Source organism: Taeniopygia guttata, chromosome Z (genome assembly GCF_048771995.1).
Source record: "Taeniopygia guttata chromosome Z, bTaeGut7.mat, whole genome shotgun sequence".
NCBI classification, from domain to species: Eukaryota; Metazoa; Chordata; class Aves; order Passeriformes; family Estrildidae; genus Taeniopygia; species Taeniopygia guttata.
Window position 1 is genome coordinate 7672346 of NC_133063.1, and position 25299 is coordinate 7697644.

A 25299-nucleotide genomic window follows, 5' to 3' on the forward strand; every position below is an offset into this window, starting at 1 on the left:
AGATATCTGACCCTGGCCAGGACACTGGAAACAAGTTTTATACATACTTCAGATGTCTTAAGAAGAAAATCAGCAGCCACAGAGATGTTGGTCCTGATGGCCTCCTGTGTCTGACATCTGCCAGGGCAGTCACGGGGAACCTTTCTCTGGTATGCCATCCTGCTCCACCAATCTGGAGATTGAAAATGCTGGTAAGAACTCAGGGAAAACCAGAAAAGGCTTTCACCTTTCCAGAGTACAATATCTCTTACAGAGGCAGCTGTGTCTATAAGTGTTGCTATCATGTGTTCTTTGCATCCTATGCCAGGGGCCACTGTCCCCTCCTTTGTGGATTTGGCTGGCTGCAATAGGTATGGAAGGCATCTGAGAAGGGTTGTTGTAAATTTTTAAACCCTGGCACATTAAAAATTTGTGTGATGTGCAATTGCCTTTATTAGTTACTTCCTGGGCACTCAAAGTTCCAGAAAAACTAAAGCATCAGGTGGAGACCATGTATTCCAAGAGGTATACTGTCCAGCTGCCACTCTCTTAAAGGTTACAATCCCTGCTTTTGCCTTCTTCATGTCCCACCTTCCTCTTGTGGCCCTCCTATCTGAATTTGTGAAGGTTTGCCTCTGTTACACCATGGGATGATTTATTTCTTTATGCCAAAGCAAAGGCCTAGGCTGTTCCACAGGTGAAACATAAACAATCTGGCACTGCTCCCTTTGTAGGCAGAGAAGCACACTGCACAGAAAAACGTGTGTGCTGGGAGTATGTAAAAGGAGCATTCTTCTCAGTTCCTGTGTCTTGCTTGTCTCCCTCAATGATAGTCCCGAAACTGATGTCTGTGAGGAAGTGTGATGCATTTGCCATCTCTGGTAAAAAAGAAAACAACATTCCAGCCCTAGAGGGTATTACAAAGAAACACTGAGTGATTTGACATTTGCTATAAGAAATAGTACAGAACATGTTCTTTTCAGGAGTAGGTTTCAGTCCCCAGGTGAGGCATTTTTAATAACAATATACCTGGATAGGCACAGCCTTTCTCAGGGAGGAAAGAATAGAGCAATAAGTCAGTCCCTTAGGCAGGCAGACTTCCCTTCCCTACCCATACCCTTAGAGGATGGGTATTGCAAGGGTGTGTGGTGTAGATACATTTGTAAAGTAAAAGGCAGTGTGCTATGGGATTCCCTGGTTGTTAAAGCCATGAAGTCATCTAATGAAGACAGCTGGTGGTGGAGAAAAACATTTCCTCTGGAAAGGAACTCCATTTTTGATAATTTTCCAGTTGTTTCTAGAATACAAGTCTGCCTATCCAGTATCAGATTTCCTGAAGTAGAAAGGAAGATGTGGCAAGGGAGTTATCAGCCATGAAGGATGACATCATGACTGGCATCTAACAGTATCCAGGAGCCTTTTCCCATTAGGAGCTAGGTGACTGTCCTCTCCAAAGCTTCACACTCGCAATAGGCTGACAGTGACAAATGTCACCCTGAGCAGAGCTCTTTCTATTCAGCTCACTTTCACAATAATCAAGTACTAAGAAGTAATGCATTTTTGCTGCTGGGAAGTCTGCAGACTTCCAGCTAGTTCTCTAGCTTGGAGGGCAAAAGAAGATGACAGCAGGCAAAAGAGGTTATTTGTAAAGTGACTTAGAAAATTGATTTGTTCCAACCATAAAGTGGTATGGCTGAGATTAAAAATAGAAACCCCTAGTCAGAAATTTCTGCATTCACTGTCCATACAGCATTTGTTGCAATGTGGACGTGAGCCCTTGGAGAACACTGAAATTTACTTTTGCTTATTTCCTCCCTTTTCTTAATTATTTCACTTGTCAAAATCCTTAAGTATCAGAAAATGGATCTTTCAAGAAAGAACTGCCATCTCAAAAAATATTCTGATCTGATATTCATTAAGAACCAGGATATAAAAATATGCAGTTTGCTTGCCATCAGTCTCTCTGTTCTATAACAGTCATTGAAGGTATTCACTATATCTCAGAATTACGTTTCCACATGTTTTGTGGAGGCCAAAACTTGGGTAGGTTGTAAAATTGTAAAAGGGACTGTGATTTAAGTTCTCCAGGGGGCCCCTAGGCTGCCTCATTAGGTTATGTCACCTGCCTAGCTGGCACTTAAGGGCCAGTTGAAGGGACAAAACATGTATGGGGACAAAATGGGGAAGAGTAGTACTGCTATCTACTAGAGTGACATCCTGTAGAATTTTCTTTGGAGAGTGGAGTTGTGAAAAAATTGCCTTCATTCATGTTTCTGCTAGTTTGATAGACTTTCTGAGAGGAATTAAATACCCAATTTCTCTTTATTCACCTCTCCAGGATAAGAAAAGCAAGCAGACAAATTGCCTTTTTCCTCTAATTCATTACTGCTCTAGGCAAACAAATGCAGAAATCCAGCTGTTTCCATCACCTCTGTGGTCCCAAGAGGAAGGACACATCTGGAAGTCTCTTGGTGGGCAGTGGAGGTGGCACCTTGATTTAGGCATTTGGGACAAAAGACCAAAATATGTATTTCAGCCCAGAAAGGAATTATGAGGTCCTAGCAATATTCCAAACTTTGATATCCTTTGAGGACTTGAGTGATAACATGCTGAGAAAACAAATCTTGCAGGCACACAACCTTTTTCCCCCTGACTGCTAACAGAGTGTGATGGAAGAGCAGTTAATTAATATATAATTATTATATAATAATATATAATAATAATATATATATAATTATATATTATAATATAATATAATCCTTATAAAAGGATCAAATCAGGTGAGATTTGAGCCTTGCTCTGCGTTAAAGCTGAAATTTTATTCCCATTGATTCAGATGTGAATGACAATTCGCTGCCTTGACTATCAGCTCATCACTCTGTCATGGAGCCAGTGGTGATCTAAAGCTCCACCTCCTTCTTTGATGAGTTTCCTCAAGCCACCTGTGATCTGCATTAGCACAACTGCGAGTTGTTAGGAAAGCAAAGATGTATCATGCTGTGGTGCAACTTCCATCAAAATGTTTGCAGATTCATTTTAAAAGATCTTTCATTGAAACTGGGAGTTTAATATATATAAAAATATAAGGAGGCTGTTTTAATTGTTGATTTCCAGCTTTCATTAAATCCATCTGTCCTTTCATAGATGCAATTAAATTCTTTCTTGACTCCACAAACATAGTACCTGGCAAGTGCAACACTCAGAATGAAAGAAATATTTAGGTTTGTGAACAAGCTCTGACATTTTTCTTGTTTGGTTCTTTGACCTTTTCTATATACAGCCACTGTACTAATTCAACTAAAATGGACCTTTTGTGCAAATTTGTCTGTAAAAACTCTTTCAGTGGTTTTACTTAATGATGTGGTTTGCACCTCTAAACAAATCAATTTAAGTTAACCCAGGATAAGCCATTTTCTCTGGGGGAGCTTTTAAAAATATTTTTAGGGCTCTGACAGGTGAATTGCAGTGAGTCAGCTAAAGGAATTTAAGGATTTTTAAGACATTCCTTGATCCTGGTTCTTTGCTACTGCTATAAGAGAAGTAATCACCCTGGTTCCCTAGAAGTGCAGGGGAGATGGGTTGTAAGCAGCAGAAGCAAAGCTGCAGAAAAGCCCTACCCTCAGCAGCTCCTGCTGCTCTTAGTCTGGGAGCTACTCTGGTGTGCAGGACCTTGCACAGGCACTCTCCAAAATACTACTTTCAGGTTTGCTGCCTGAATTGCCTTTACAGCTTGGCACAACTGGGCCTTCAAAGATTGGGTTTGTCAATTCAGCAAACATGCCACAGAGCTGGAAGAACCTCCACTGGCCCACAGTTTTGGCCTTATGTGAATTCATATTGGCTTGGTATGGCTTACCTAGCACTGCAGTGACATGAATCAGCCCGAAACTGTCAGCAGGCTCTGTGCCATTTGCACAGGTAGCCCAAATTTGTTTCCATGTTTCTTTCTAAGCGTGTCAAAGGGCTTGCTGAAGATGCGAAAGTCCTGAAATGCTAAATCACTGTCCAGATTTTATTCAAAAGTGCTGGCTGTTTGTTTTATCAGACAGCCTGTCTCAGGTCCACAAGAAATTGCATGACCTTGGCCTGTATTATAACACCAGCAAATATCACAGAATCACAGCATATGCTGAGTTGGAAGGGACCCACAAGGATCATCAATTCCCACTCCTGGCCTGGAGTCTGGCCATCCTATCAGTTACTGCAGGCAGAGTTTCATGGGCCAAAAGTGAACAAGGCATATCTGGGCTAGTTCTTGGCTGTAAGACTGGTTGTGCCAACATCTTAAGGACCTACTGGAAGGAAAGGTCTGGGAAAATTTTGGTAAAGTCTCTTCTACCTGACATGAAGAGTCAAAGGCTGTCCTACTTCTTTCCTAGGTGTTCAGTGACATGGATCACTTGAGATCAGACTGAAGAAAGGGCCTCTGCAGCACTATTTGTCTCCTACAGCTAGGATGGAGAACTTCGGCTTGCACACTGGATGTCCTCCAAAACAACCACTCTAATGACTGGATATTGGATTTTCTTCCATCTCCTGGCTGGACCTCTCAGTTACATTTGTTATACTCAAGGAATTAACTGGTAGGCAATGGCCAGCAAGCTGGAAGTTTTTGTTGTTGTTACATTTTTAATGAGATGATTAAAATATCCCTCCTGAAACTACACATGTATGTGAAATCCAGGCTACCAAAGGAGGTGATAACTTTCATATTTATATAGTGTGTCTGCTCTTATATGAGCATTTATTCCACTTAATTCCAACACAGTGGGTTTCTTATTCTTATTTTTCCTTTCCAGACTCCATTTTGAGGCTGGTGTGTGAACTGTCTCTCATTCAACTAATTTACTGTGTGTGGTCATACCCTAAATGATGAGTTTTCCATAAACAAATGACAGCCTTTTAAACCCATGGCATTTTATGCTATACTTTTACTTCCTTGTGGAGGAATTGTAACTGACAAGGAAATAAACTTCTTCATTCTGGTGATACACTCAAACTGTTATTTGTGTCAGACTTCCTTTTCTTGCTTCATGAATTTGTTTTGCTGTGTTTTTCTCAGTAATTTAGTAGCTTTTTCCTTCAACTTTCCCATGTCACAAGTCTCTTTGGGAAGACAGACATTCAGACTTCCTAAATTTTGTTTACCTACTAAACAAAATACTTTAAAGTAATTTATGAGAGCAGAAGTTTCACAGTCGATTGAACTCTGTGTGTCTTGTTCACAAGAGACTTGGCTTATCTCACACATCTACTGGCTGAGAAAGGCACAGCAAGAAAACTGCCTCAGTCCCATGCCTTCCCTTTTTTTCTCCTCTTCAAAACTTAATATAATTCTGCTTTACCTCTTCTTCTTTGGAGACTAGACTCTTCCCCACACTATGGCAAAGGAGGTCACAGACTAGATGGAGTGCTGTCTGTAAAAATAGGTCTGTAAGGAGACTGAAGATGCTGGGAGATGTGGTCCCAAGAGAAAAGCTGCAATTCTGGCTTCCAATGGAGGGAAGGTGATGTCCTGCATTTGCACGAGTCACAGCCCAGAAGAGCACAAAAACTAAAAGAAAAACACACATGCTGCAAGACTAGTTTTACATAGTCTGGTGAAAACAAGTAGAGTAAAGGGAAAATAGCTCTTATCTCTCCGGGTTTCCTCTGATACCTTCTTTTCTTCAGTGTGTTTATGGATAGAGAGAAGGCATAGGGGAAACACTATTGATTCCAACTTAGTCCTTAGTCACTTTTCCACATTCTTTATGTAAATACTCAGAAAACACAAGGCCAAGACTCCAAATGAGGATTTTTCTGGCCATTTTAATCCTGAGTCTTAGTAGTTATGATCATGCTCTAAGAATTTGTGCTATCAGTAAGTCTGGCCCCTCAGAGACTGGTCATGCAGCAGGTCCACAGCTGGGTCACCACATACCTCAGAGCAAGCATAGCTGTAGCCCTGTGTACCCCGTCAGGTGCCAATCTAAGAAGCTTTTTAAGGCCTCCCATCCTGGGCACTCCTTTTTAAACTGAATTAATGTCTTTTAGGGTATCAGCCATTTCAACACAACGTTCCTTTAGGAATAGATCCCTTCTGGAGACCTGCCTTTGAGGCAGGACTTGCCCATCCCCTATGTGCAACTCAAGTATGGCTTCTTAGTATTCAGTGAACAGCTTCTCTAGTTTGCTGAGATTGTTTTGATTGTTAAACCTCCCCTCCTACAGTTTATGTACTGCCTGTTTCCATTTTGCAGACTAAATGAAATATAAAACGTGGCTATTTAAACGCAGAACGAGGTGCTACTGATGGTCACGTCCAGAGAAGAGCAAAGAAAGGTGAAAGGTGCAGAGCACAAGCCATGAGACTGAAGGACAGCTGAAGGAACTGGAGCTGTTTAACCTGGAGCAAAGGAGATTCAGGGGTAACCTTACCACTCTCTAGAACCAGAAGGGAGGCTACAGCAACATTGGAGTCAATCTCTTCTTCCAGTTCAAAAGCAATAGGACAAGAGGAAATTGCCTCAAGCTGCACTAGTGGAGGTTTAGATTGGATAGTAGGAGAAATTTCTTCAGCAAAAAGATTCTCAAGCATTGGAACAGGCTGTGGAGGAGTCACCATCCCTGGAGGTCATTAAAAGACATGTAGATGTGGCACTTAGGGAGATGGATTGGTGGTAGACTTGGCGGTATTGAGTCAATGGTTGCACTTGATGATATTAAAAATCTTTTCCAACCTCAAGATGCTTTAATCACAGGATCATTTAGGTTGGAAAAGACCACCAAAATCATTGAGTCCAACCTTTAACTAGTCATGGCCTTGTCTGCCACATGCAGTCACTTCTTGAACACTCCAGGGATGGTGACTCCACCACCTCCCTGGCAAGTCCATTCCAATGCTTAATAACCCTTTCCATGAAGAAATTCCTCCTGATGTCCAGATTTACCAGCAGGTCACTAATAACTTCCTCCTGGATTGCAGAGGGTCTGTCCTGCTCCCTATCCCTCTCTACTCTCAGCTACTACTCCACAGCTGAGGGGACTTGTTGCCCTAGGGATATCTTGTCTTGTCTTGCTGTTAAAGATCAAGGCAAAGAAGGGATTAAGTATCTCAGTCTTTTCCTTATCCTTAGCTACAATATTCCCTTCTCTTCATCCAAGAAGGATGGAGATGTCCTTGACCCTCATTTTGTTGTTGACCTATTATAAAAACACTTTTTATTATCTTTCACAGCAGTGGCCAGATTGAGTTCTAGTTGAGCTTTTGCCTCTCTAATTTTCACTTAACATGACCTAACAACATCTTTTTACTCTTCCTGTGTTGCCTGCCCTTTCTTACAAATATCATAAACTCTCTTTTCCCATGACCTCCTGCAAAAGCTCTGTTCAGCCAAGCCAGTCTTCCTCCTCGATGGCTCATCTTTTGCCACACAGGGACAGCCTCTTTCTGTGCCTTCAAGATTTCATTCTTGAAGTGTGTCCAGGACCCCTTTGTTTATTAAGAACAATAGTTGTGCTGTAATTCTAAAATTATATTATAGTGAATATATGTATATGTAAATGTGTGTGTATGTGTACAAATAATAGTACACTGAAACGATAATTCCATGGTCCACCTGATGAAAATTACTGTCAGTTATAAATTCAGGCCAGCTCCAGCCTTACACTGATAATTTTGTGAGTTTATATAAGGATCTGGAACACCCTCCCAACAGCCTTTTCCATGTCCAGCAGAGACACCAGCCCCACAAACATCACTAGATTCAACTTGTGCCAGCACAAACTGCTTTGAACACATTGGTGGGTTTCATATTATGGGGTTTATCCTAGAATTTCAAAATTTTTAAGAATTCCTTACTCTTCTGCAATATCTATCTGTTCTGGACTTTGCAATTTTTCTTATTACCCACACCATCAGAAATAAGGACCTTTCTATTGCACATTATGAATTTTTCACACACACAGATTGAAATGCTGCTTCTGCTTTCTGAATTGATTCATATAATAGGCCTGGTGCTTTAATGATGGAAAAAGAGTGCAGAGGTAAAAATATCTGGTTAAAGAAAGGTGAAACTCAAGAGTGCTAAATCAGAAGGTCCAGAAGTAATAAGATGAAGCCATGAATTTCAGGTGCTCCTGAATAAAGTATCTCTCAGTTAGGATACCTGGCAATACAAGGGACTTCATTGCATAGACAAAACTGAGATGTGTAAGATAGGTTGTGTGGAGGAGTTAGCGTGGTGTGGATGAGGACCACCCTGCTGCAAAGAGAAAAGATCATTCAGTTGTACTGGACCATTCAAAAATAAGATAACTGGGGGTTAAAAGGATGGAAGAAGCCAGGGAGGATATATGGAGAGAGGAATATACAAAAAAATTATTTGTGGGCTGCATAGGCATCTTTTATTATTAAACAATTCCTAAATTTTAAAAAATGAGGGCCTGTGATTTTATTATTTTAAATGGTTTCCTTCACTGTCCACCGTACCCATCCTTAATGTCACTGATGTTTAGTATCTTGGTCCCCTCAATACCCAAAACAAGGAGAAATTGCTGCACAGCAGTGCAAGACTGCCCTTCTTTTCTATGTCTTTGCAGCATCTGGCACAGTGAGAAGCCATTTCCAAATGCTGCCGCTCAGATGATAATGAGTGTGAGATCTAGCAGTTCAGCACAATTTGTTCAAGGTCTTTATATATCAGTCCTGGTGCTTGTTTAGAAGCGAGGAAAAATTTTAAAGAAAACTCTGCTGAAGAGTCAGTCTCAGAAGTGTGCCTGCTGAGAAAAGAATGTGTCCCTACAACAGCGTTTGTTGGCTTTCAGGCAACAGTTTGTCCTCAACAGCTGGAGACAGATTCCTTAGCAACTTCTTTCACTCATCCTTCATTGCCCTCATCTCTGTTCTCCATATAGAGCCAAATAACTCAAACTTCTGCAACAACAAAATTCAGATTCAAAGCGAGTTCTGGCAGCTCAGAAATCCCAAACACATTTCCCTCCCATGGGATCCATTCCCAGTGCTGCAGCACTAAAAGCTCTGCTTCCTTGGGGTTTCCACATCACACGTCATGGTGAGCCTGAGCTCCAGCGTATTCACCCCCAGCCAGCTCGTCTCAGGAAGAAACACCCTGCTTATATTTAATCACTCTACATGCTGCAGCCTCTCCACATCCCAGTCATTCCCGTGGTGCTCCTTTGGCTGCACAAAATTCTTCTGTGATGAACGATGAATTGGAACTGGTATTTAAGATATGGATATCTTCGGCCATATGTATTAACACAGTAATAGAGCCTGTTCTGTTTTCTTCCCATCTACTAACTTTGAGATTAGTTCCTTTTTATATTTTTACACTTTACTGAACTAATGTTTCTGTAGACCAACCCACAGTAATATAATAATCTGGTTTTTAGGGCAAATGTAGAATTCACAATTCACCATGTTGCATGCAGTGTTGACACCACTGTTGCCACATGGTAACTGCTCTGTATTAAATACCAAAGTTTAATCAACAACTTTTTCTTATGTTATTTTTCTTCTGAAGATTTTTTGACAGCCCTTCTCAGCACCACTTGTTTTATTACCCCAACTTTGTGTGCTTGTTGAAGTTGATTGCCTCATTAGGAAACTACCCCTTCTAATAATCATCTGTAAACAATCTATGCAACATGCATTTCTGTATAGATCTGCTTCATTTGCAACCTGTATATTGTAAATTCTTACTTTTTATTCACTTACTTTTTCCTTTATTTTATTCGGGTTTTTACCTACACAGTACATTTTTGCTTGTAGCCTATCAGAGCTTCAGATCTCCAAATCCTGTAGGGAATCATAGAATTTATGGATGCAACAAATATAGTCAAAAAGAATCCTTTGGTCCTAAAAAAACCTGGATCTTTCTCACAAACTAATTCCATGGTTCTCCAAAATAACCCTCACAGACCACTGAAACATTACTTCCTACCACAAAAACCAAACACTCCCCTCTTATTTGTTATGTCAATAAATTCTGTCTTGTATTGCCCAGCACGACCATCAGAATTTGTAACCTGCACTGCCCACAACATCTCCACAGGTCTTTTGAAACACACCTTACTTGCCACCCACCATTCCTCCACTGGGGCTTTTGTAAATGGTAGCTCTCACACCACAGTAACTATGTGGGAATTTCATACTTGTGCTCCTTTTGAAGTTTTGGATGAATGGCATAATTTCATTCTTTATTTTAAGAAGTTGTTCTATAGGTTTATTCAGACACAGATCCTCAAGCATATCTCAAGAGGAAATGAACCATGAACCTCAGAGAGCTCATTCTGAATGAATACAGACATGAATGTATTTAGTTTTCTGATGTTTTAGTTTTATCTTCTCACCTTGACCTCTGCAACCATCTACAAGTTTTACACAGCCTGTGGAGAGCATCCTTCTCCTGATGAGTGGAGTAAAGAGATATGCCTTTGGCATGTTGCTTCTCTAAGGTTTTTGTCCTGCCTGCTCATAACTAAGGATTCCTGTTGTCCTCATTTGGTCCCAATTGGAACTTTTTTCCTCTTCCTGATAGCATCTTTTACCCTGCTGTGTAATTCTACCAGCCTTTCTCTTTTAAACTGAGTCTTGCTGAGTCTTGCATATGTGACTACAGCAAGTAGTCACCTGCTGTGACATTTCAGCACTCTATTAATTATCACTCTTCTGCTACAGTCTGTTTATTAGTAGTTTCATTTAAAACTATATTTTCAGTTCCTATGCATTTCTAAGATGACCAGTATTTGACAAAAATACAAATATATGTTTTTATATGTGTATGTATGTACGTACCTTTATGCTATGATTTAATTTCCTATTGCCCATTGTCTGCTTAAATGTGAATTGCTATCTTTTCAGACTTCTCCTTTCCTTTTCTTTTCCATGAGTTCTACTCTATCCTTTTTCTGAGGGTGCTGTTTCTCTCACTTCACCCTTACAGACACAACACTCCAAAGAGTATCTTTGTTGTACTTCATTGCTTTTTTCCAGGTGTTGGGGCTTGTTTTGGTTACAAATACTACAAAAAACTACATACAAAAACTCTGCGTGCCTTAAATCTTAAAAGCAGATATTCTTCCAATCATATTTTTTTCAGAATGAAAGACTTTCCTGGATCCTCAGCATGCTTGAAACATTCAGTTTCAATTGCCTTCTCCAAAAAGGACTTATCCAGAGCACACCAAAGCAAATTCTGCCTGCATGAAGATCATACCCAGAGTTAAGTGCAGCTAGAGACAACTAATTTGATGGTAAGAGGTGTACTGGTCTGCTATCTTATACATGGCATTCATAAAGATTTTGTCAGTCAAGGAAAGACTGGATGATCTTAAAAGCACTAAACTGGAGAATAGCGCATTTTCCTCCTAGCACCCTTTTAAAAACAAAGAGATTTGGGTTTAGCCCTGGAACTCTCTGGCAGTAGCTCTGGACACCAGGGATAAAACGCTGCTCCCTATTAGTAATCAACAACTCCCACCAGTAAGAAGGTAAGTCACTCTCTAGAACAGGAGTTTGCAGATGTAAAGCACAGCATCTCTGAAATAACGGTAGTGATTTTCAAACCTCTCTTTTCCTGGACAGCAAACAACTGTGGTAGGAAATAGTAGGGAAAGAAACCCACAAAGAAATGCTATGCTGTCAGCGCCACGGTCAACATCAATTCCCCAGGCTGCCAGGACCAGAATGGATACACTTTCCCAAATGAATAAGGTTTCCATTGTGTTCTAAAGTACCTCTTCCTTAAAATAAGCATGGTCTAGGAATCAATAAGTCCTGTTAAATGGATTAAAAATGGACCAAAAAATAGATCTCAAAAGGTAATTGTTCAAGTGGACCAGTGTGTGAATGCAGATGGCATTAGTTGTATCCCTGAAGGACGGATTTCAGTCCAAGGGCTGTTCAATATTTTAATCAATAATCTGGAAGGAAACAGGAAAATCATTGCTGATAAAATTTGCAGAAGAAACAGGAATCCATAGAATAATGAACGGCTAAGGAAGATTTCCTCAGGGAAATCCAGATTACGGAATTGTGTACTGCCCGTTATGTAGGCCTTTGTGTTTGGCTAATAGTAAATATCAGTAAGAAGCAGTCTGTGGTGAGGGAAAGGACAGTTCTGAAAAGCAGTGCCTCTGGCAGGCTTACTTGATGTGCATTTTAAGTGAGAGGCTCCATCTGTAAGGATTAACAGAGTCGCTCTGTACAGGGTCTGTGAACAAGGAGCAGAGGCAGGGAGCTACAGACTGTGGTGCCACTGTCCCTACCCACTGCGTTCACTGGTGTCACTGGTATGGAGAGGATGCTGGAGGAGGCAAAGAGATGAAATGGGACAGCAGAGGGCTCAGAATACAGATATATAAGTGGTGCAAGATCTGCAAATGCTGCCTTTAAGTAACAGCTTCAACCAACACCTTGGTTTATTTAGAGAAAGAAGGATGGGATATTGATCACTTTAAAAGCAGTTGTTTTCATCCTGTGCTTACTGATGCACTGAGAAGGGACCATCCAAGAGAGCTAAGTACAATTGGAAGTTCAAGATTTGCTGGCCTGAAATCAGCTTTTGTATGGGGAAATGCTCAGGAGTATGTAAATTTAAAAGCCTTGAAAAGAGAAGTTTGCAAATAATAAACCAATACTACAGTATTGTTTTTTTTATTTGCAAACAGTACTAGAAGGAAAAATCCTTCTAAATCCAGGAGCTGCAAAGACAAAAGAGGATTGAAATGATTGTCAGACAGAGTAATTGCTGGAGTGGTGGATCATTGTTTCATTGAAAGCTACATATCTTCCTGCAGAGTGAGGCACTCTAACTTACCAGCTACACATGGCTTGCAGCTGATCAAATGAAGATGGAGGCGTAACAGGGCACGTAACAGGCACAGCTTCTCCCTGACTGGGAATTAAAATGCTTCTGGGGCCTGTGCTCTGTGGACTTGCAGAAAGGTCACATTGAGGAAATTTATTTCAGGTACTACTTTCCCTTGATGCTAGCAGCTACAACAGATGAGCTACTTCCCGTGGGAAAATTTCATTTTTTGGGAGGCAAACTCAGAAACAGGGTGCAAAGGCATTTCTGATTCTCTGAGAAGCTCTGATGTGTAAAAGAGCATGCATGAAAGGTTTTACAGCAATTATTGAAGTGTAAGGTCTATTCCTAATATCAGTAAAATCTGAATGGAAGAATTCTTAGCACCCAAAGCTTCTCAGCTCAATTTGGTTGCCTGACAAGTATCCTGATCTCAATGTACCAGATGGCACAGTCTCCTAGAGGGATGGAGCTGTGCGGATGTGATGAAGATAGCTGCAGGTTTCAATTTCAGTCCCAGACTAATTTTCTCTAGTCACTGATGCAAAATATTGATTTCAAGACAGATTTAAAAGTGCTGCTAATCCACAGGGGAATAACAGTATATATTTAAATCCCATGTGTTGCTTAGAGCAGTCAAAGGTCTTATATGTAATTAACAGTGTGTTTTTGAATACATTTAGTTTTCAGTTCTGTACAGAACAATCTTCAAGATGAGGGATAGAAAAAAAAAATAAGATAGCGAGAGTATAGGAATAAATTGTTATGAGAAATGCAATAAACTGCCCCAGACACATAATCTCAGGTGCAAATGGTGTATTCCTTCCTTGCTCACTCAGCATAGTGGCTTCAGGTCCACTGCATGAGGATGCCAGTTTAGAAGGGGAGAGCTCCAGTGTTACAGGACTTTGGCAGAGTCTTAACAGCTCCATGGTTTCCTCATTCCAACACCTTTTATGAAAGTTCCCTGGACACTAGAAAAGCTCAGTGTAGGACTCACTGAGTCCCTCACTGGGACTTTCCCAAGCAGTATAACTACCAATTCCGATTATCTCTTTTTGGTTCTGTTCTCTCCTGCGTGCTGTTTTCTTCCTTCATGCTCTTGCAGATATGTGGTCAAATATATTACAGCAGCCATCTATACTTCAGCTGGAGAAGCTCTGATCCTTGATGATATTTCAAACTCTTTGCCTCTATTTCTTGATTACTTTTTGTTTATCTGTTGTAGTATTTTGGTGTTAAGTGGAAGAAGTGTGTCAAAACAAATTGATGCCAAGTGTTTTTGGAGCAAGAAACTCCTCAAACTTGCATTGAGCTTTGAGTGGCTAAGTCTCTAAGGTGTATTGGAAACTACTTGCTAAGTATCTTATCAGACCTGTTGAAATGTTCTGACTGGACACTTGTGCATCCAGCAAATGCTCTTTTGATTAGACGGAAACATTCCACAAGAACATGCCAGTTTTTTATGAAAATTATTGAAGTATTTAGTGTCTGCCAAGCTGGAGCTTTTGGCATGATGAATTTGGTACACTGGAATGGCACTATGAAATGCAAAATGCCAACACTGAGGTGAAAAATTGAAGCCTTTGCTGAGATGCTGTGTTTTGATAAAATTATTTTTATTACACCGTAAAAATTTATTTTAAAAGGAGGTGTGCAAGGGAGAACTTCACGGAGAATTGATAAAAGGAAGGCTTATCAAAAAGATATGCTTTCAAGCTACCTGTGTTTAAAATCTCCAGATGCTGAGCAATCTGCTCTTCAAATAAAGCCTGTTATCCTCCCTTCCCACATCAGCAGCCCACTTTAGCCATGCTCCCAACCTGTCCCACTAGATTACCTCCCTTCCTTCCAGCAAGAAGCCTCTCCTTCAGACAGGTGTCTTCTCAGGTCCTGCTAAGGATCTGTTCCAGATCTGCATTTCTCAAGGGGAATTCAGGAAAAAAGCCTCAGGACAAACAGATATCCAGGAAAATGGGCATGCCCTGGGAGGAGGAGAAGATGTGAAACTCCTGAACAGCCACTTTTCTGCTGAAAATATTGAAAGGAACATTGAAGAGTTTGGATGGGGCATTGCAGAGGGTGACAGGATACAAATCCCACAGAAAATGTGTGCTGAGTGTGGATCTCCAGGATGAAACCCCTGAGACTCATCCTGCAAGGGAAAAAGCAAGCTGTGCACCCATGGGAGAAGAGGGCAGGTGGAGGAGTCAAAAAGCAGACAACCATAGGCTGATGGGGAATTCCCCTTGAACAGAGACTAATTAAATTTGTGCTGCCATGCAGAGAAGCAGATTTGTCAGTAAGACTTCCAAAAAGGGATTAGATGCCTTAAATGGGTATAATCTGTATTTGTAATTACACTGTTTAGGATAACATTTCTGTGAGGCACTTAGCCTTGTTGTTTGGGGAATATACTGATCTGCAGCAGGGCTTGGGACTGGAGTTCCCTTGTGCTGAAAAGCCTTGCAACAAAAGGAACATTATACATGTTCTATTGCTTACTCCAAAATATTTGGTGGCCAGACACTGCTCTAGGGAGTCCCTGGAACTAGAGTGACCATCAGTGTGAATCTCTGGAGTATTTCTAATGCCGCTTCATTATATTACACTAGTGTGATAAATGCAGGCAATTCTGCTCTGCAAAGCCAGAGCATTAGGAAGTACTGCAGTATTAATGCAGCTTTCTGTTACCCAGTCTGCTGTTGGGAAGAAATACAAGGAAATATAACTAATCTTTGATATTACACCTGACTTGCTTTCAGGGGAGATGCATTGTCTTCTGGGAGCCCAGATCAGTGATGTTACTGAGACAGTCTCAAGTCTAGTTAAACCCAACTATTATCCACTATCAGTGTGCCTTGTGGTTGCTGGTGAAGTATATATTGAACAGCAGTCTGGGAAGCATTAAGAAGGACTACAGAGGCCTGGGTACAATGGGGACCACTCCATGGATAAAGAAAACTGCCTGTATGGCCACACACACAGAGTTGTTAAGTGACATGGACAGTGGGATCAAGGGCACCCTCAGCAGGTTTGGCACCAACATCAAGCTCTGTGGAGCAGCAAACAGGCTGGAGGGAAGTGATACCATCCAGAGGGGCCTGGACAGGCTGGAGAGGGTTGGTTCTGCCCAAAAAAGTACAACAAGGGAAACTGCAGGGTCCTGTGCCTGGGTTGTGGCAATCCCAGACACAGCTACAGGCTGAGTGGAGACTGACAGCAGCCCTGAGGAGAAGGACTATGGGGTGATGGTTGATGAAAAACTTAACATGACCCAGCCATGGGCACTGCCAGCCCAGAAAGGCAGTGGGGTCCTGGGCTGAATCCAGAGCAGTGTGGGCAGCAGGGGAGGGAGGGGATTCTGCCCCCCTGCTCTGCTCTGCTCTGCTCTGGTGAGAGCCCAGCTGGAACTCTGCATCCAGCTCTGGGGTCCTCAGCAAAAGAAGGACATGGAACCATTGCAGCAAGTCCAGAAGAGGCTACAACACTGAGAAGAGGACTGTGAGCACCCCCCTGTGAAGCCAAACTGAGGAAGTTGGGTCTGTTCATCCTGGGAAAGAGAAGTCTGCATGGAGACCACACAGTAACCTCTGAGTATCTGAAGGCTCCTATAAGGATGTCAGAGAAAGACACCGTCAGAAATTGTAGTAATAGGACAAGGAGTAATGGGTACAAACTGAAAGAAGGGAAATTTAGGCTAGATGTTAGGAAGAAATTCTTCACTGTGAAGGTGGTGAGACACCAGACCAGGTTGCCCAGGGAGGTTGTGGATGCCAGCCCCCCCCCCAACCCCTCCCAGCAGTGTTCAAGGTGAGCAGATAAAGTGTTGAGCAGCCTGGCCCAATGAAAGGTGTCCCTGTCCACGGCAGGGCTGTTGGCACTAGATGATATTTCATGTCCATTCCCATCCAGGCCATGATTACCAAAAAAAAAAACAAACCTGAGACACATAGATGAACCTTTGGGTAATGTGAGGCTGTTGGATATGAATTTACCACTGCTTGTACTGATCAGTGTATCTTTCTGATGTGACATTGGAGGCTGAAATGATTGCAAAGCAACAATGGTTTCCCTCTTTCAACCATGGAAGAAAATAGCAATTTCAAATAGAAATTAAAGTCTTCAAACACTGTGAAGACATAAACAGTCTTTATGGGCCACCAATTCTATAACTCATGACTGAAGAGAAAGGTAAACAGAAATGTTTAATCCCAGAAGAGTGACAGAAAGAACATTTGGGATTAAACTACAAATTTTACAGAAGCATGGAGTGAGTCACAGGGGAAATTCTGGAGAAGATCAAGGGGTTAAAGACAGTCTTTTATATTGTCTTAACTTCTGCACAGAGAAATACAAAATTTCATTGCCTGAACAGACAAGGACACTTAGGTTTGTCTATCTGGGATAAGGAAGACAAATGCACAAATTTACAACATATATGTATTGTACCTCTGGTGATTATACAGTTAATTATACTGTTCCTTCAAAGTTATATATGCATTTGTAAGCAGAATCCTGTCAACAATCCCATTAATCCCAGCACAATTACTTCTGATTTAAAAAGTAAACACAGATGTAAGTCTTTTGGAACTTTTCAGCATTAATTCCTGAAGATATAAAAGTCCAGTTTTAAGGAAATTGTTTTTTTCTTTTCTGGGTTCCTAATATTTTTTCTGTGAGCTGAGTTCCAATCACCCCAAAAAGTCAGGTATGAACTGTCTGATGACTACCAAATCATGACACTGCTCTGAGAAATGGACAGGCCTTGTGCTATGTGGGAGGTTTGAAGACCTTGGAATGGAGCACATCTGCACCATGGTTAAGGGCTATTGGTTTTTTACTCAGAGACATTAAAAATCCTCCAACCATCTCCAAACAGATCCTAGAGCAGCATATAGACTGCTGCTAAAATAAGACGTTTTCCAGGGCCACTGAAATCCAAACATTCAAAGAGAGGTTTTGTTATGCTTGTTACTTTTGTAGAATCCTGCTGTCAGTATGGCTAGTTAAGTGAGCTACATTTCAGGACAGGAGAATTTTCTGCTACCTGAGGAGTTTAAGAGAGAGTGTGTAAACAATATATATTCACAGATGTTTAAACCACTGTGACTTATTTTTAGAAAATACTACTACTGACACTGATATGATACTTACCCTTTCAAAGAGTTTGGTACTTTTGGTTTCTTTCTTGGAGGGTGTGGACCTTTGGCTGGGATCTTTATTTGCTGTGTGAGAACTTCAGCAACTCAAGTTGTGTCCTGAGGGCACCAGATATGGCCCGGAGGACTGAAATATTTGGGAAAAGATATGCACATGTAATGGAAAGCTGCTTTGTTCACTGTGTCCCACTGCTCACAAGTGGGATTACCATTGTTCTGGTCTCTGCTCAGGTCTCAGGGTGGTTTTGCAAGCTAAATGATCAAGAAAAGAAAAGGCCACAAAGTCAGCTGATGATAGAGAATATCTATGTAATAAACAGCAAAGTGTTGGGGATGCTGTGTCAAATGAGCAGTGCTTTAGCTATGGCCTTTAAGCCATGGGAACATGGGCTCTATAGCTACAGAGGGTGTCCATGGCCCAGTTACTGCAGCTGTAACAGCAGTAATTCTTCTCCCAGCACTGCCTTTTCCTCTCCGAAAGAGCATGTGCCACACCCAGGAGAAGACATTAAGGGATTGGAGTCACTAGCATGTTTCATCCCTCTTATTGCTGCTCTGGATGCTAAAGCAGCACACACTCTTTCATCAGACAAGTCACTTGTCTTCTTTCAGCCCCTGAAGTAGCAACATAGCAGATGGATCTTCCTGGTTAGCCTGGCCAGTGATTTCTGAAATCATAGTATGAAATCTTTGCAATCAAACATGTATGTAAGTACACAACACTTCACTTTTACTGAGTAGCATATCCAGAGCTTGATCCCTTTGGATCTTGTGATGGCTTTGACCTCCAAAAAACTCCAGTCCACCATCAGTAGGGGCATCCCTTTTCTCCTGAATTTTACAAGCTGGTTTCCAAGAAGGACATCTTGCTTTCATACTGTCTTACTTCCCTCTTCTGCCACAATGACAGGGCTTCTTCTCCCAGCTGTTAAAACCTTTCCTCCAGCATGATCTTCTTGCCAGGCATTTCCCTTATGAGATGTGTCTGAGTCATCCAGGGGTCAACTGCTCTGACATATTACTGGAAATGTGACAAGGTAGGGGAGCTCACAGCAGCTCCTCCCATTGCTTTTCAGGCCGGCTTAGCTCACCAGAGGCCGATTGCTAGCTGCCTGCAGGACGAAACAGGAGGATTGTGCTGGCAATTTGGCACCCAACACTGAACATATTGGTTTCCCAGTTGCACGCTGTTTCCTGGAAACCAAATAATCTCTGTGGCCAGCACCATCCCCTATTATTCTTTATTAAGAATTTAGCTCAATGCTTCAAACTGGCCACAGACGCATCTCAATTAATTGGCCTCCTTGGTAGATTTGCTGTTCTGATGTAAACAATGATGCTGCCTTGGGACAGCAGAGCTTAACGAGACCAGACTTGCTTTCCAAGAGGAAAGTGCAGAGAGGATGTATGTGCTGAATGACAGAGGGAGCTGCACATAGTGCTGAAGTCTAGCAGGCGTGAATGGTGTGTGCTCATCCAACCCACTGCTCACACAAGGACAAAACCACAGAAGAGCTGCAGGCTCTGGAGAATGATTGAGGGAAAACATGAATGCCTCGGAAAAGGGCTGCTCCAGCACTTGTTGCTGGATGAAGGTACCAAGCCAAGATTGCTGGGCAATGCAGAGGTTTCAGCAAGTAGGAGCCCCTTTTGCTGCTCATGGAATGGTGCTTGCAAGGTTTTCATTGCATCCTCGTGGCCCTTCAGAAGGCACAGCCCTGCTGAACACTGGGACGAGCTGTGTCTCCAAAGTGTTTAGTGCAGTTCAGCACCCCTTTCCTTCACACTCGTTTCTCCACTCTTGGTCAAATCCACTGAAACATCCTGAGTCTGTCCTTGGGAGACAGACTTCCTTGAAACTCTCTGGTGAGTACTCATCCCTTTCACCTCTTTTTCTGTACTTTTTTTCTAAATCCTTCCACTAGACCTAGTACAGAGTCTGACACATTTCCTGAGAAGCACTAACATGCTGCAGCCAGTGATGTCTTAGCCACAGAACACTTAAGAAATCTCCAGCCAGACGAGGAGGGGCCAAATTTTTGTGCCAGAGAGACCCTGGCAGCAGAGCAGTATGTTAAAGGCGAGGTAGGGCTTAGGCATATCTTACCAGGGATGAGTAGCTATGCTCAATACGTCACAGGGAGTTTGTAGGTAGGGATGGAGACGTGCTCAAACCTGTGATCTGTGTATGCACTTTGAATGAGTCCTCCTCTGGTGATCCCTGGACCAGTCGCAGTTGTTCTAGCACTGGGTGTGAATGCCTCTATGATACTCAGTTCTATTTCTGCAGCCCAGACAGAAATTTTCTGCAAATTGCTTGGCTTATTTTTTCTGTTAACATTACCTGAGGAATCACAACCTTTTGGTACAGAACTTGTATTTCAACAGAAGCGAAACAGACTTTTTTTACACAAATGGAAGTATACTTAAACTGTTCCAGTCATTTTTCTTTTTCTAAACAAACAATATATACAGGAAATAAAAGCACCACTTTGTTTAGAAAGATTAAACAAGATTAACAATTTATCATTAGTTTTCTTGTGAAATAAAATTTCATTCTTAACTACATTGAAAACAGAAAAAGGACAAAAAGACAACAAATTCTAACCATCTTTGTTTCAAAAGACTTTTAAAACATGTCTGTTTCTTAGTTGAGTTTGAGATCACCATCATCTGTTTACATCAGAAAACACAACATACAGTTCCTCAAATGTGAAAACATCAGAAGAAAATTGTTAGATAGAATAAATAATTGAAAAGCTAGTGTGTCCTTTGTTTAGAAATCTGTTTGCTGTCTCATAGGCACTTTTTGTCTGACACAGAGAAAGGAACAAGGCATGTCAAAAATCTGAAAATGCCACTATAGAGACAAAACTACCACTTATTACTCATTACTCAGATGTTGTTTTACTCCTAGAGATACAGCGATGTGTCCAAGTGAGCCTTATCCCAGTGTCACCAAGAAAAACACAGTCACCTCCCTCTTGTCACTGTTCCCTGCTCATTCAGCACTCACTGCTCTGCAGACTCCGGAGTTGTGTGATCTGCAAATTGTGTTGCAATCTCAGAGGTGATGTGACCTGATGCAAACTGCTGCATTTCCAGCAGATTTGCATACAAATGGCGAGGAAACCACATGCTTTCAGTGGTGAAGCTGGCTGACCAGGGAAAACCATTTCTTCAGAGTGAAATGTGCCACAGGCATACAAAAGCTATAGGCTGACGCAGAGGTAATTGGATGAAACCCTACAGCCTGTGTGCTTTACCGGATGTCATCCTAAATGAGATAATGGTCCCTACTGACCTTTAAATCTATGAAACGCTGACTCTTGGACTGCTTGATTATGGACTTTTCTGATAGAAATTCTCCTGTTTGGTTTTTAGACTGGATCACAACACAGGATCCAGATATTTTCACACAGAAGTACCTGCAAAAGGGACATCCTTCAATTAGTTCACAGAACATCTCTGTCTCTTCCATACTTCTGCTTATTTTTTAACATTAAAAACTACTTTTGTTGGGAGGAGGGGAGAGTGGTGTGGTTCTTCAGGAGCAACTTGCAGGTCCTTTTTCAGCTTCTGAATGTTGGCTGTCCGCTGTGATTTCTTTGTGAAGGGTTGACAGGATTTTTTTTTTTTTTTTTTTTTTTTTTTTTTTTTTTTTTTTTTTGCCAGAGGAGGAGGAGGAGGATGTCAGTGTCGTGACAGCAAAAACTGCTCTATATAAAATGCAAGGGCTTAAACATCTGGCTGGTACACACCAGCTGATTCACAGAAGTGTGCAGTGTTCGCTGCTGTCTCATGCATTTTCCCCAGCTGTTCTTTTTGTTTCCTGCCAGAGAGTTGTGCAGGTAGAGCAGTGTTCAGACCTGTTCACCTGTTTTTTCAAAGTGAGAATGAGGCAACTACTGGCTAGGAAAATGCTGGAAAAGCTACAACCAGTGGTGTCCTGTATAACCCAGAATTGCCCACATAGAGGAAACATCAAAGGAGACAGAAAAAAATCTCAGTCAAATTAGAAAACTTGAGCCCACTAAAACATCCAAAAACTGTTTTATCAGGGAGGTTGATTTTGGAAAAATAAAGCAGAAAATTAAATCAAACCTTTAGCTTTAGTCTCTTGCTCATTTAATTAAAATTAATAGTATTGTGACAAAAGGTGTTGAACACATCAGCTTCTGGCTCCAGAGTGATCCTGGCAGGGCTAGTAAGTATTAAATGGTAGAATCATGAAATTAAGAAAGGTAAACTGTTGAACTGAGACCATAAATTTATAGTATAGGAAATAATGACCTGTCACTCCCTTGTGGAAGAAAAAACGAGTCATCAATTAAGATATTACTTTCATCTCTAAATTTTATAGGAACCTGTCAAGTAAGTTAATTAATGTGAGGGTATGTTCTATGAAGAGGGAAGATGCAATATGTGCTCTTTGTAAGTAACCGAGATCCTCAAAAATAGCTGTCCTCATAATAGATGCATAGAATCATCAAAGGATTGCAAAGTACTTAAAGATCATATAGCTACAATCCCTTGTCATTGGCAGGGATACTTCCCACTAGACCCAGTTTCTCAGGGCCCCATCCAATCTAGTCTTGAACATTTCCAGCGATGGAGCATCCACAACCACTATGGAAAACCTCTTGTGGTGCCTGAGCACCCTCTGAATAAAGAATTTCTTCCTGACATCTAATCTAAAGTACTCTCTTTCTGTTAAAAAACATTGTCCCTTGTCCTGTCTCTGCATGCTCTCACATTCTTTATTCCTCATTTCTATAAGCCCCCTGTAAGATCCTGAAAGGCTGCAATAAGATCTCCTTGAAGCCTTCTCCAGCTTGAACTATCCCAGCTCTCTCAGCCTGTCTTTATAATTGAGGTACTCCGCCTCTACAGTCGTTTTTGTGGCCTCCTCTGGACTCAGTCCAACAGATCCATATCTTTCCTGTGCTAAGGACCCCAGATCTGGACAGAGCACTCCAGGTGGGGTCTCACAAAGGCAAAGCAGAGGCAGAAAATCACACCCTCTACCTGCTGGACACTTTTCTTTTGCTGAAGTGAGGATACAGCTGGCTTTCTATGCATGACTCATGTCCAGCCTTTCATCCACAAGAGCCCCCAGGCACTTCTCAGCAAGGTTGCTCTCAATTACTTCTCCCAGTTTTCTCCCCTGTCTGGGATTGCTGATCCAAGTGCAGCACCTGGCACTTGGACTTGTTGAGTTTAATGAAGTTCATAGGCTCAGTTGTCAAGTTTGACTGGATCTGTTTGGATGGCATCCCATCCTTGTGTTGTGTCAGCTGCACTGCCCAGCTTTGTGACATCTCCAAACCTGCTGGGGATGCACTCAATCCCACCCTCTGTGCCATGGATGAGGACATTGAAGAGCACTGGTCCCAGCAGAGAGCCCTGATGGACATCCCTTGTCACCAGCTTCCACCTGGACATAGAGCACAACTCTCTGGTGGCATCCATCCAGCCAATTCCTTATCCATTGAATAGTCCATCATGCAGTCCATGTCTCTCCAGTTTGGACATCAGGATGTAATGTGGGACCATATCAAAAACCTTACAGAAGTCTAAGTAGACAACATCTTTCAGTCTTTCCCTGTTGACCCCTGCCATCTCTCCAGAGGTCACCAGATTGATCAGGCACGCTTTGTCCTTAGTAAAGCTGTGCTGACTGCCTTTAATCACCCCGTCATCTCTTACTGCAAACTCATCACAAACCTGACCAACATTCAGTCCCTAGACAAATGAGAGGGATCTCCTGAAATGCTGGCATACCTACCAGCCTAAAACATCTTTCTCTGGGGAAACTCAAGTTTAAAGTCTCTCCTGTGAGGTTATGCAATGCTTGTGTGCCACTGAGGTCTTCTTCACCTCCATCTGCTAACTGGGATCTCACAGTTATACAAAGAAAGGACAGAGACAAAACCACACCAAGGCGTCCTTTCTCCTAACTTGCATTGCCCAGATCAGTGCTAACCCTTCTCAGGAAAGGAAGAAAAATGGTAGGGTATCTTTTCTGTACACTGATAATTAGAAGCAGAGACAATTTCTTAGGCAGTGCCATAAATACTATGACTATTGTGCACCTTCTTTAATATTCTTTACCTCTATAACAGCACTTAAGCACATACCTCACAGGTCTTTCTTTTTCCTGTAGCTATGTAACAGGCTGAGGGACTAAATTATTTTGCCTTAATCTCTTTTCTAGTTATAATGTTTGCTGAATGTAGCAGTTATTCCCTAGATTGTCTCCTTGAACTCAGCCTCATTATTTTATCATTTTGACAATGAACTGCATTTCCCATCTGCTGGCTCCAGTTCTCAATATAAGCCAAATCCCTTGGAATCTGGTTACGCTCTTCCTTGCTATTTGTTCATCCTCTGCATCATCTGTAAACTCTGTGCTCTCAGAGTTTTGAGCTCCCAGAGTCAGACTGTGCTCTCCATCTTTTAACTAGGGTAAATCTGGATCTTCTCCACTAAGGTCTGTGGAATTACTCCAGAGTGAGCAAACGGAAACTAGAGCTGGATATTGCTTTGGTTTTCAACACCCTCATCTAAGTAATTTTATATTTATATATAGACACATGTTATGAACAACAGATGTCCTAAAACTGACCTTGAGGACATTTTCATCTGTTCTGTTCCTATGCCATTTTTCTAGTCGACACTCATTTTTCCTCAGTCCTGAGTGCTTCCTTGAAGTTAATTCAGCATCAATAAACATGATCTTACTGTTATGAATGAAGTTTTGGCAAAGTGAATATACTTCAGGTTGTGTTTACACTATTTTTTCCCCCTTTAATTTCCTCCTCTTTATTTTTTAATTCTTTTTTTCTCAATATGTTTTTTCTTTACTACAGAGAAAAGGGTTACTGTGCAGCAGACCACTAGACATGCCCGGGGAGAGTAGGTTTACTGTGATCCCTGGAATAAACTATAAAAAACTTGTAAAGTGCCTGAATGCATGGAGCTTGATACTCCACACCAATGTGAAGGACAAACCTAGTAGAACTGCTGATCTGTCACATAACTCTGCAATTTAGTCTTAGGAAATCCCTTCTCTTCCCCACACCTCTGGAATACCAATGTGCAGCAAAAAGAAAAATACATTTTTTCTCTATGATTCTTTCCCCTGTGTTCTATTTTTCCCACGCTGGTGAATCTTACTGCTGGTCATAATTACAATTTTCAAAGTCCCAAGGACAGACCAGACCACACGATAATACTATGAAGGCAGATGAAATCTTCTATCAGGACATTTGTGCCAAATATTGCCACACACCTTGAAAGTGCTAGATGTCAACCAGATGATTTTCTTGCTTACACCTGTT